Raw genomic sequence first — 13,924 nt, 5'->3', positions numbered from 1 at the left:
AAAGAACGAGACTTGAAGGTCAAAACCTGGTGGTAGTCCACACAGAAGTCCAGTGCTTGAGTCCATGTCACCAAAGGCCATCCTGTCATCAGTGCTGTGGCTGAACAGCAGCCGAATTAAGTGTACTGAAACCTCACACCTACTTCTGTCACTACACCCATCGCCACCAAAAGTCATTGACGAAAACCAAAGGACTCATCCTCACCACCAATGCTATTCAAAGGTCCACAGTGGTTTTCACCTTCATGGGAAAACACCGCTGGCATAGCAACCTGACCAAGGAGACCACCGCGACTGACCTGCACTGCTGAATTTTCGACACTGCTTGGTTTCCTTTGCTTGTTTGACAGCAATGACCCAATGACTTCATTTTCCAAAAGGGGTCCATCCTTATAGGGCATCATTGAGTAATAATGAGAAACTCAACCACTTTGCCTTCCAAGGCACTCAAGACGAGGAAGAGGCATTTCCTCCTTCACGGTCATCCAGAGGCGTTGCTAGGGGGGGTTGTGGGGGTATAATCCCTGGTCATTTGGTTGTTGCCCTGGATAGAATCTCAGGAGCTACATCCAAAAGGCTAGCTAACCCCCTGTCCTGACAGTTCCAACATTACTGTAGCCCAAGGTCTTTTCCAGACCTAGCAACACCCCTGGGGTCATCCAAGTGTCCAAGTTTCATCTTGGGCTCAGCTCTTCTGTTGCTTCCCAAGTACTTTGGGGTGGTGGGGTGTGTAGAGTAGAAACACAAGCAGACAATTATTGAACACATCACGACTGGGCATTTACACAAAGCAAAGTGTAACATATCTTTTTTTGCAGGTTGCCCAGGTGGGTAGATCTCCATACAGAATTGCATTATTACTCTGAAACGTATTCTGCTAGTGTTTTAAACAATTACCTGCATTTCTAAATGTATCTCTGTGGGGTTAAACAGTGTTTAGTAATTGTATTGCTTATTAATAACTATTACCAGTGGGTGTATTATTGCTGAACTAAGGAACTGTGGTACCGCATAGAACTGTATACACTGAGTTAACAGTTGGAATAGAATTCCATAGTACAAAGTGAACCCTATGTATTTGTATATATCCACATACATTTTATGTTAGTTAATAAAAGAACTAGGATAAGACCTAACATAGTGTGTGGACATGCCATTGTTGGGGCTTGTAGATTCACTGTACCTAAGAACCAGTCTTCATCACCTCCCTTGAGTCTCAGCCATGGCTGCTCACCCACATTTAACAATTGAGAACCTGACCAGTCTTTACACGCAGCACCTCCCAAATATTTCACTGGAAATTAGAAATAACAGAAATGCTATTTCAACTTGTACCACAGAATTATTCTGTGAGCCCGGACCTAGAGTCAGATGCGGCTGTGAGGACTTCTAGGGGAGGTGCCAGAGTCACAAATAAATAATTTGAGGATGATTGCCCTTCTCATAATGAAGTTCATGGAACTGTAAATGTTCATCACGCTGGCCCCACCTGCGCAATAGGTATACAGACTAATGAAGAGACGGGTAACCTAGATCAGGGGGTTTAAAAACTAGGCATGTTACTTCTATTTGGGTAATAGGTACCCAAACAAGTCAAGAGGAGGGTATGGATCATTTTCACTTGAATTTGAGTAGTAATGACTTGTGACCTCTTGGTGGAGTTGATCAGGGTTTGCCTGTTTCATCTGCCAGAGCAGTTATACAGTCTGATAAGGCCCCTGTCTTTAGTGTACTGAGTGGAACATTTCCTTTGCAGTATTTTATTAGACTCACAGGGCAGAGGGCAATTTAAAGAGTTGTCTGTGGAAGTTGCCTATGATGGAGGACAAAAGGCAGAATCAATTACTCCTGGATCATTTATTCCAGGAAGAAACTATTGAATAGAGCAAATGGCCTTGCCATGCATTCAGAGGTTCCAAATCTAAGGGCAATATGGACACGTGACATTGCCAGAGAAGAATGTATTGATGAGCATAGGATGGTAGTGGTAATACTGGACTTCAAATCTAAGATAATCTATCATGTCATTTTATTTGAATATACTCCCTTGAGGCAGTTAGATTATGATATTACTCCTTATAAAATGGCTTTTGTTAATGTTCAGTTTGTGCCTGTTAGTAGAAAAACGGATTTGAGACTGACAGATATTTATATTTCCATTGATTGAATGGGAAAGGGAGGTAGATTAGTGCATACGGCCCCATAAAGCATTCTGTTCCTGCAGATCTATCTGATTGGCCCTGGTTGGCAGGTGCTTTGGCGCCTGGGCGTCACCTGAGGAAAGAGGGGCAAAGTAGTCTTTTCAATGTTTTTTCATGGAGCTCCGGTGGTCACTGTTGTCAATTTCCAAAAGCCTCACTGGGTAAGGAATTGAACAAGTATGAGATTATCTTCCTTCAAGAAACTTAAATCTTAGAAAGCCTATGGCTGGATGGCTTTTTTATTGAAAGAGTCTTCTGGGTTGCCACTTTGGTGGGCTTCTAACCGCTATCAAATCCTGTGCTGGGATGAAAGTGGAAGGTCATTATAATACATATAGAGGGGTTTTGGCTGTAGTTGTGAATATTTATTTGGGTTCTACCTGTGCGCAATTGCTTGCAATTAATATTTTTTGGCATGTGGCTCCCCTAGATGATTTTTGGGAAAATTGTTGAAATTTGTATATGAGTGGATGGAAGTCACTCGTGATGGGCATATTATTATTATTTTTTTTGTTTTATGTTATATGGTTAAACAATAACCTTTAACATTTGGAGGAGGAAAAAAAGCATACAACCTATACAATGATCACAATTCACTGAGATAAAACTGTGGGGTGCAAATTCCGCCCCTGAGTGACAGAAATAAAAAGGCCTTGAAAGGGCCCTATTGTGAGAGTAAAGCTGGCAGATGGGTGAGACCCACTGGAACATGCAGGCCAGTTCAAAACATTGTTTTCCAACATTGGACCTAGTGAATGAACGAAAATGGGCCTCCTTCAGCTTTACCAAAAAGGAAAGGCACTCAGCTGAAGGAGAGTGTGCCTTATACGTGAACATTTCTGAATGTGCTCAATGTATTCCAAAAGACATGCATTGCTGCAAATCATGACTCTATAGAGTGGAAAAAAGGCACAGTTTTGTTAAGAAAGACAGATAGCAGCATGTTACATTGAAGTTATTCAGTAGAAGACTGTGATCTGGAAATATAGGTGTAGCCAAGTGACATTTCATTGACATGAATTAAAACACTTACTGTCCAACAACAAAACCAACATTAAATGGAAAAGCTTATTTGGAGTTTTAAAATGGACATCTGTTTCTCATGTTAAACTGTGCACTATGTGTGAACAATACAGAAGGGACTCGTGTCTTTTGAACAAATATATTAAAGAAAGACTTACCCATGGACATAAGGCCCAGAAGCAATGTCAAATATTACACAAAAATTGATGGCTCCCCCAAGAAAGGTCATGCTGTGAGCAAATTAATGTCCCCAGATCCATCATAAATCACAGAATCCAAAAACATAGACTTTGTTGTAGCTATCCGAAAATTGCAGAAAGTTGTCATAGTGTTATTTTTCTGAAATAACAAACATGCAACTTTATGTAATTTTGACATGATGTATTTCTCTCTGCCCAACATCATCCATAGTCCAGACCTCCTAAACTCCTGAAGGTTGCTCACTTATTAGTCCCCGGGGAAATGTCATCAGATGGCCAGGACATGTCCATCGCTATAGGCTCCAGTTCCTGGGGGTCGACCAGTGTGGATGGGGGGGTCTTTGGGGAGTGGAGGTGGGACACCGAAGGGTTAGCTGCGGTATCCCCTTCCTATGGCACCTTTTCCTCATCATGCACGGTATGATATTTAGAAATGCTACCCCCCCTTTTCCGACATGAACACTTTCTCACGGTGTGCAAAAAATATTCTGATGTAGCCAATTCTTGTAGCTAACCCTCCATTTTACCAATATTATTCTGATGTAGCCAATTCTTCTAGCTAACCCTCAATTTTACCAATAATTTTTTGAGTTTCTGCCCATGGGGCATTCCCACGCATGCCTGCCCTAACCTTTCTAAATTTTACCTTTTCCATAGGAATATGTATATCAGAAGGATTTATATCGAGGTTTATAGGGGCTCTTGCAGAATGTATGTTCTCCATTCCTGTGCCAATTTTTATTTTATGCATTAATGACTCCAACTGCCATTCACCCTTGGTCATTAGGGACGTGGCACTTTTGGGGTCTCACAATAGGTGGTTATTTATTTCTTTAATTTTGGTCGCTGTCCAATGCAAACGGTTTCCCTGATTATTCACACAGATGGTTCCGCCAATGGAGTTTGGTCTGGCTGGCTTTGATATAATGAACTCCCAGGATAGAGCTTTATGGTCTCTAACTTCATTCTTCAATAAGGTAGTAATAGGGTGGGAAATGTCAGCCTTTTCTTATTTTATAATGACAGTCAATTTATGAGCGGCTTTTGCCATTCGCCCAAGTACTACTTCCATTAGTGAACCATCTTCTTTATAATTGAGGCATTTCAGATCAAAAGCATTCATCATTTGATCCCATTTTTGCCACATTTCTGACATTCAAATCACCTACAATTATAATATCACAACCAAGATTTATACCCAATCCATTGGTGCATTAATGACCTGATCATTTTCAAAATGTTCCCAGTATACTGTCCCGTGGGTGGGCTCATACACATTTATAAACAGAATCTGGTGCAATGTAGAGGAGGAAATCTGAATTACAGCTGAAAAAACATAATTCAAACTGTAAGGTCCCACATAATTGTGTGCCTTTAGATTTGATCATGCTCCAATAGCAAGCCCCATACTTGCTCTACCTTTATCTGAGGGGTGAGCATGCTTGTATAGTATGGAAAATCCATCAATATAGAATGGCCACAAAGCCCAGGTTCCTTCCAAGAAAAAGAGATCAGTATTAACAATAAACGAGAAACCCTCTGTTTTCCTTAGAAAAGAGTTGTAGCCTGTGTATTCCAGCTTACACACTTTAATCCATTCACCATATCAGGTTGTCAATATGTCCCACCTCGCACATATTGTGATCTCCAATGATAATTTGTTTGCTTTTGAATTTTAGGGAGCCCGAGGTCATAGATACTGTTTTCTCTGTTTTCATACCTTCCTCATCAGGGTTTTGCAGTGCGCTTGTCGATGGACCATGCATTTTGACTTCCTACAAACAGTTAAGGATACCATTAACGGGGAAGAGAACTCCACCAAGACCCAATTGGATTCACTGTCTATTCTGGGCAATTCTTGATGTTATTACCCTGAGTTGGTCATTCTTTGCACACAAGGCATACAAACAATCTAGGTTCAAGATGGGCTTTAGGCTGTGGTGTTCCTTTCCTGTATCAACATCCACCAACCCAGGACAGTTAAATCCTCTTCACCTGTCAGGATTTTCCTTGCCACAGTTGGCACCATTCCAGCCATGGTCTTAGTGCTTTGTTTGCAAGGCGTTTCCACATTTCCTATAGCCAGGCCTTCCTCTGATTGTCCATTTTTAAAGTTAACTGTCGTTGATCGAGTACTAAATCACTTTAAGGTCAATTGAATTGTTTTCAGGCCTTCTGGTAATTCTTACTGGATGTATACCTTCTCCTGGCCTTGCTCCCAATTAACGGAGGGGCTATTGAGGTAAGTGGTCCTCTTGGACCCATCCGGTAAGCAAGCCTCAATGATGTCACCTTTTCTTGACTTCTCCTTAGCCTTCTTCCCCTTAGATACTTTCCATCCTTCACCTGCTTCTTCTCTCTTATTTTGACTCTTGCTTGGAAGGATCAATGACTCCTCGATGCGGGGTGTGCTTCATTGAATAGTACAAATATCTCCTCATATTCACAGTCAGACAGCTCCTCTGAGGATGCAGCCAATCTGTGTGTATTGCTAGTGGATGAGATTTGGGAGTCCACAATCCAATTTCCTGCATTTCCTTACCTTTAATACACTCTTGTATTGGTTTAGGCTTTAATACATCACCCTTAGCTACTCAAGCAGTAGCCTGTGTTCTTTTTTTATCAGGGATTGCCACTTTAAATACTATGTCGGTTAAACTGGCTGTCATGTCTCTTATCACTGCTTGACCTTCCGAGAGTTGTTTCATGGTTGAATCCAACCAAACAAAGTTTTCCATAATAAGGTTGATGGTGTCTTGATTATTTTCCAGTAGGTTTATAGAACATATATGTTTTGTAGCATGGTTGGTGGTTTCTGAAATGTCAGATTCTGAATCCGAATACATTGAAGAGTCCGATAAGGATGCCAAAGCTCCCAGATCTGTGGAGCTAGAAAGACCAAAAATAAAATGTCCGACAGATTCTGTTTTATTTCCACTCACGAATTGCACACTCTGGAGACCAATACACATTTCATTTTCAGGAGAAAATTGTTGTTATCTATTGCAGTATACACAATGGATGTTCCTTGCTTATGGTTGGGTTAGTGTTGGCGTAATTACTATGTGGTGAGTGTCTTGTTGAGAATGAGTCTACAGCAATAGCTGCTTCCTGCACTTGTGAATTTTTTATGCATTAGGCATTTGCCTGCCTATGTTTGTGGATGGACTGCAAAGCCCCGTTTGTCGGGGGACACTGCACATCATTTCTGCAGGCAAATGGCTATATTGTACACAAGTGCTGTGTTCAAAGTGAAGTTTCCCACTACCCCGCAGTAACCCATCACCAATTTCAGCGGCCACTCAATAGGCAATGCTCCTGCTCTGGCCTCCTGTTAGTCGTCAGTCAACTCAGTGGACTGTTAGGCAGAATTATATGCACTACCCTTTGGGAACACCACACACAATTAAGACTACAAGTGACAGTACAAATTCACCTTTGGTACAAACCTGTATTATACAGTAAAGTGGTAGCGATGGCTGAGCAGCCAGACTTATCTCAAGAGTAACTGAGCAGTATCAATAGTTACACAAAGGACAGCATTTACTATGATTCAAACAAACACTGACTCAAGGTTTCTGAGTAAAAGAATTTACATTTATTTACACATCCGTTGTAAAACAATTCACTAAAGTAAAGCAGTTGAAAAATCACACTCTTATTACACTACACGACACCCAATAGATTCTGGACAAGTTAGGCTCAAAATGAAGTGTGAGCAAATGGTACTCCAGCAATTTAAAAGGGATTGAAAGACAAAGTTAGGCAAGAATTGAACAACACCAACAAGTAAGTAAGCAGAGCAATCTAGAAAAAGGATCTACAGTCAGGAAATCAAATTCAAGGGGGCCTGAACCAAAGTCAATGGACAAAAGTCTTTGCTCAAGATCACACAGTTCAGGGTAGTTTGCGGTTAAGTCTTTGCAAGAGTTTAAGATGAAGTTGGTCGGCAGAAAAGTTAGTTTAAAGAATAGAGAAGGACAAGCCCTCGGATTGGCAAAAGGTTTCACACACTTTCACCATGGCTGAACGAAATGGACAACCGGATTTGAACAGTGCCTTAAATGAAGAAGAAGGCTATAGCTGAGGCAGACGTTCCTGGCAGGTCCTGCAGGCTCACGCTTCCTGAAGCAACTGTTGGACTGACACGAGGTAGGAAGACTGGAGGGTCCTCCACTGCCCCGGGAAGAAACCAGCTGCAGAGCAAAGCAACGAATAAAAGGTGCGCCCCTTAAAACGTAAGCAGGGTAAGTTCCTCCTGGCTATCTGGTTCACTGTAGCTCTGTACAGCAAATTTGACCACAGAAGGGAGACCTGATGAGATATTTTGTAAACTGGTTGTTCCCACCAGCTCAAGGGGAGAATATTCCTTCAAAATCTCTCCTGTCACTGGAGTATGAATATTCTGACCTGCAGCAGGGCTTCACCGGGCTTTTCAGTCATTGTAGGGACCCTCTTCTGTCAGCTCCTCTTTGATTCTTTCGTTGCAGTGGCGATTCTGCCTTTCCAGCCCCAGAGACCTGCTTTTTATGCAGTTTTCCCCCATTCACACAGCCTGGCTGTCAATTACACAGCAGGGTGGCTGTCCCGCCGGGACAGCCACCACAACCAATCATATCAAAGAGTGACATGGGTCTCCAAGGAGACCCTGTAAAGGGAGTCCTAAACCCTCCCACACATCCTGTCCCCCCCAGACATACAGGGGCCTAAGGACGGTGAACAAAGGTACCAAACCTGGTTTGGCGCGCAGAGGAAAACACAAGAAAGAGTTTTACAAAAAGAAATGGTGAATAAACGCAGCGGAACCGTATAAAAACGTATATGGTCTAGGGGGTTTAATTTCGAGGCTACCAAGATAGCCTAAAACAATACCTGGGCTATTTAAGATAACCGCAGTAGGAAAAATAGGGTAGTTACCACTGCCACCAGTCAAGTCCTAATGAAAAGGGAGTGAAACAATGCTCCAAGAGAAACAGACTAAAAGGGATAAGTAGTAACCCTTTCCAGAACTCTATTTAAGATAGTTTGCACTGGGTCTGTGAGTTTTAAAAGAGATTAATAAAGTCGATGGCAACTTTACATGTTCCGGGAAACCGTAGTCAGCCCCAGAAAATGGAGTCGGAGTTGGGAAGCCAAAAAGACAACCCTGTGTCACTGCACTGAAGGTGCTGTGTAACACACAATTAAAAAGATTATGCCTATGGAGTAGGTGAGGCCCCACAATCTATGAACAGAAGAAAATGTTAAACACACACAGCAAAACACATGTAAGAGTGGGAAAAAAGGGCTCACACTCAAAAAAAAGGGCTCACACTCAAAAAAAAAAAAAAACAATCCTAGAAATCCAGCAGAGCTGCTGAGGGACTCAATAAGTAAGGGAAATTAGCCATTCTTTAGAATTCCCTAACACTCCCCCTCTCCGCCAGACTAAGGGACAGGAGGATTTAATCCACTACTGGATGAATCTCTACCTCTAGTTGGTTAAAAACATCCGAGAGAGAGCGTCAGCATTTTGGTGGTGACATCCTGCTCTCTGCTCAATGGTGAAATCAAACCTTTGCAGGCAGATTGACCATCTCAGACAGAAGTTTTGGGTTTTCCCCTTTCATTTGCATTAACCATCTCAAGGGTTGGTGGTCTGTCTGAATCACAAAAGTAGATCCATACAAGCATGGTCTAAACTTCTTCAGAGACCACACTTTTGCAAAACATTCACGCTCTATGGGTGCCCATCTTGTTTCTGGTTCCTTCAGTTTCCTACTGATGAAGCAAATGGGGTGCTCCCTACCTTTCTCATCCAGTTGACTAAGGACCACACCTATAACTGTATTGGAGGCATCTCTCTGCACAATGAAGGTTTGGTGATAATCAGGAGCTCTTAGGACTGGAGCTTGAAAAAGGGCTTTCTTTAGGTTTTCAAAGACTTGAGTGCACTCCTCATTCCATCTAAACTTTTTAGGGACTTTTGGAGAGGAGATCACATTCCAGAGAGAAGGTATGATCCCATAGTTCTCTAAGAAATTCCTGTACTACCCAGTGAGACCTAGGAAAGCTCTCACTTGGGTTTGAGTAGTAGGGGTGGCCTAATTTTGTACAGCTTGTACTTTGCAAGGCAATGGCCTTATTTCACCTCCTCCTACCTCATGACCAAGGTAGACCACCACTTTGCTCTGACCAATTTGACATTTGCTTGCCTTTTTGGTCAGATGGGCCTGCTCAAGAGCCTACAAAACATATCCTAAGTGATCAATATGTTCTTTCCATGTAGGGCTGAACACTGCAATGTCATCCAAGTATGTCATGCAGAAGTCCTCCATCCCATTCAGAACTTGATTGACCATCCTTTGGAATGTAGTAGGTGCATTCTTTAGTCCAAAAGGCTTAACCATAAACTGGTAGAGACCGGCTAGGGTTGAAAATGTAGTTTTCTCCTTGGCATTGTCTGTCAAGGATATTTTCCACTAGCCCGACGTCAGATCAAATGTACTGAGGTACTTGGCTGAACCAAGTCTATACACCAGTTCATCTGTCCTTGGCAAAGGATAGGCATCAGTCTTTGTGACTGCTTTTAGAGCTCTATAGTCCACACAGAGTCTCATCTCCTTGGATCCTGCCTTTGGCTCTAGACAATTGGACTAGACTATGGACATGTAGAGGGCTCTATAACCCTGATATCAAACATCTTGTTGGCCTCTCCTTTGATGTTGGATCTGACATGTTATGACATTCTGTAACCTCTGCTTTTCACAGGTAGACAGTCACCAGTGAGGATATCATGCTGGCCCCTAGGGGTCAGTCCTGATGAAAGTGAAAACAGGGAGGCAAACTGATTTAATAGAACTTTGCACTCCTCCTGTTGTTCAGATGTCAGTTGAGAAGAGAGATTGACTCCTTCTATTATCTCATCCAAAGGTTGGCCTCTGAGGAGGTCAGGTAGAGGTTCACTCTCCTCCTCCTCTTGAGCTGAAGCTAGAAGCAAAGCTCCCACTTCTGGTCTCGAGACATATGCCTTCAAATGGTTGGTGTGAAAGACTCTGGGAGTTTCCTTAGTTCTGTCTAAGTGCACCAAATAGTTCACCTCTCCACGTTTGCCCACAACCTTGAAAGGTCCTATCCATTTGTCCTGCAAGGCCCTCTACCTTGTTGGCACCATAACTAATGCAAGCTGGTCTTGAGTAAACTCAACCATGCTGGTCTTCTGGTCATTCCAATGTTTGACCAGAGCCTGATCTGCTTTTAAGTTATCACTAGCTTCTGCCATCATGTGTGACATTCTCCTCCGGAGACCTATCACATAGTCAGTCACTCTGACTGGCTTGGGGGAAGGATCACTCTCCAACCCCTCCTTAATCAGGGCAAAGAGGGCTCTAACTGGATGGCCATAAAGAGGTTCAAAGGGACTGTAACCAACTCCCTCCTGAGGGACTTCTCTATAAGCAAAGAGAAGGCATGGCAGTAGAAGGTCCCACTTTCTTTTAAGGGGTTCCTCTAAAGCACCTATCATGTTCTTCAAAGTTTGATTAAACATCTCTACCAGTCCATTTGTCTGTGGATGGTAGGCTGTAGAGAACTTGTAGGTGACACCACAGTTTTTCCACATGGCTTGCATGTAGTGGGACATAAAATTAGATGGGGGGTGGCCCTATCCCCCTCACCCCAAAGGGAAATGGGGGCACCCCTTGTAGCCCTCCCAAAAATGGTGGGACAGGCCCACCAGTGGGTGGGGCAGTAAGGTTTGGGCACCCCGGGCCAGATTGGCACATGAATGCGCCTCTCTGCACCAAGGGGAGTTGGGTTACCAAAGGAAAAAAGTGAAAATGGTGAAACACTTTTTAGGGGGCTGTGGGGCACCCCAAAGGGTCTGGGAATTTTCTAATGGGATGGGGCGTTGACCCCCCCAGCCGCAATGGAGTGGGTGCCATGTCATGCAGCCCCTCTTGGTACCAGATATCTGCTCCTAGGAACGGACGCCTGAGCCCAGGGAGGAGTGCAGGACAACCCCCCCTTATCTGCCCCTGGGGACGGCTACATGAGATGGGCCGCCCCTTCAATTTGGCCATCTGTGGATTCCCACTGGTGTCCTCTTTTGGGAAATGCATTGGGTTCCATATTTCTCTTGCTGGCTTTGACACCCTAGGCCCAAATCTGTAGGTTGCCCACATGAACAAAATGGGCAGTGGCGAAAGGCTTGGGGTTAACAGAGGATTAACCTTTTCGTTTTGCGCCCCCGGTAGGTGCACCCACACATGTGAGGTACCGTTTTCATTGGAACACGTGTGGGGACGCGGGAAGGTAGGCCATGTGTTGTTGGCGATGTGTTTCGGTCGGTGGCCAGAGCGAAATGTCTGAGAATTGTCTTCATTTCCAGCCAATTTCAGAGACATTTCCCTGTGTCCACTCACCGAAACACATCGCCAACAACATATGTGATAAATGCTCGCATTCCCACAGGTGTCCCGGCAAAAACGGTACCTCACATGTGTGGGTGCACCTACTGGGGGCGCAAAAGGAAAAGGGTAACCCGCTGGTAACCCCAAGCCTTTCGGCGCAGCCCATTTTGTTCATGTGGGCAACCTACAGATTTGGGCCTAGGGTGTCGAAGCCAGCAAGGAAAACAGGTCGCCATGCATTTCTCAAAAGAGGACACCAGAATATACTACCCAGAACCTCTGGCAAATTCCAAATTTGGGGGTAAAAAACACAATTTCCAGACATTTCACTCGGCTCAACCACCGAAACACGCTGCCAACAACAGGTGTCATACCTTGTCGCGTTCCCACAGGTGTCCAAACAAAAACGTGACCTCACATGTGTGGATTCACCAATCTAGGCGCAAAGGGAAACCGCTAATCCACTGGTAACCACAAAAGGGTTTGGGAGATAACCTACAGATTTGGGCATAGAGTGTCCAAGTAATCAAGGAAAACTGGAAACCCCATGCATTTCTGAAAAGAGGGCACCAGTACCAATCCACAGAGGTCCACCTTGCGCGAAGTGGACCAGAATGTTTTATCCAGAACCCCTGACAAAGTGAAAAATGTGGGGTTTTTCGTCACATCTCGGATTTAGCCGGGGCTTCTGGGTAATACATTTTGGGCCGATTTGCGCAAATCATACCTCTGCATATTCCCACAGGTGTCATCTTTTCGGAAATACATGGGGTTCCCTGTTTTCCTTGGTGGCTTGGACAACCAAGGCCCATATCTGTATGTTATGCTTGTCTGGAGAAAGTGTCAAATTCAGGTGTCGAAACAGACTCGGGGTTACCTGTGTTTTAGGCTTTCCTCTTGGCGCCCAGGTAGGTGCACCCACACATGTGAGGTACCATTTTCACCGGGACACCTGTGGCAACGTGCGACGGTAGGCCATGTTTTGTTGGCGCGTGTATCGATGGATGTGCGGAAAATGCATTTCTTTCGCCACATTTCAGAATTTGAAGGGTTGTCTGGGTAATAAATTCTGGGCCCATTTAGGCAAATCTTACCTCTGCGGATTCCCACGGGTTTCCTCTTTTCAGAAATGCATGGGGTTCCCTGTTTTCCTTGGTGGCTTGGACACCCGAGGCCCATATCTGTATGTTGTGCTTGTCTGGAGAAAGTGTCAAATACAGGTGTCGAAACAGACTTGTGTTTGAGGCTTTCCCCGTTCGCGCCCAGGTAGGTGCACCCACACATGTGAGGTACCATTTTCATCGGAACACCTGTGGGAACCTGGGATAATAGACCATGTGTTGTTGGCGGCATGTTTCGATGGGTGCGTCGAGTGAAATGTGCGGAAAATTCCTTTTTTATTCCCACATTTCGGAATTTGCGGGGGTGTCCGGGTAATACATTCTGGGCCGATTTGCGCAAATCATACCTCTGCGGATTCCCACGGGTGTCCTGTTTTCGGAAATGCATGTGGTTCCCTGTTTTCCTTGGTGGCTTGGACACCCAAGGCCCATATCTGTATGTTGTGCTTGTCTGGAGAAAGTGTCAAATACAGGTGTCGAAACAGACTTGGGGTTACCTGTGTTTTAGGCTTTCCCCTTTGTGCCCAGGTAGGTGCACCCACATATGTGAGGTACCATTTTCATCGGGACACCTGTGGGAACGCGGGATGGTAGGCCATGTGTTGTTGGCGGTGTGTTTCGATGGGTGCGCCGAGTGAAATGTGCAGAAAATGTGTTTTTTTCCCACATTTTGGACTTTGCGGGGGTGTCTGGGTAATAAATTCTGGGCCGATTTGCGCAAATCATACCTCTGCAAATCATACCTCTGCGGATTCCCACAGGTGTCCTCTTTTTGGAAATGCATGGGGTTCCCTGTTTTCCTTGTTGGACACTCTAGGCCCATATCTGTATGTTGCGCTTGTCTGGAGAAAGTGTGAAATTTAGGTCTGAAAACAGACTTGGGGTTACTTGCGTTTTAGGCTTTCCCCTTGGCGCCCAGGTAGGTGCACCCACACATGTGAGGTACCGTTTTCATTGGGACACCTGCGGGAACGCAGGAAGGTATAACA

This window comes from Ambystoma mexicanum, chromosome 6q, assembly GCF_040938575.1.
Source record: "Ambystoma mexicanum isolate Mex_15411 chromosome 6q, UKY_AmexF1_1, whole genome shotgun sequence".
Classification (NCBI taxonomy): domain Eukaryota; kingdom Metazoa; phylum Chordata; class Amphibia; order Caudata; family Ambystomatidae; genus Ambystoma; species Ambystoma mexicanum.
Note: the sequence above shows the minus strand (reverse complement) of the source record.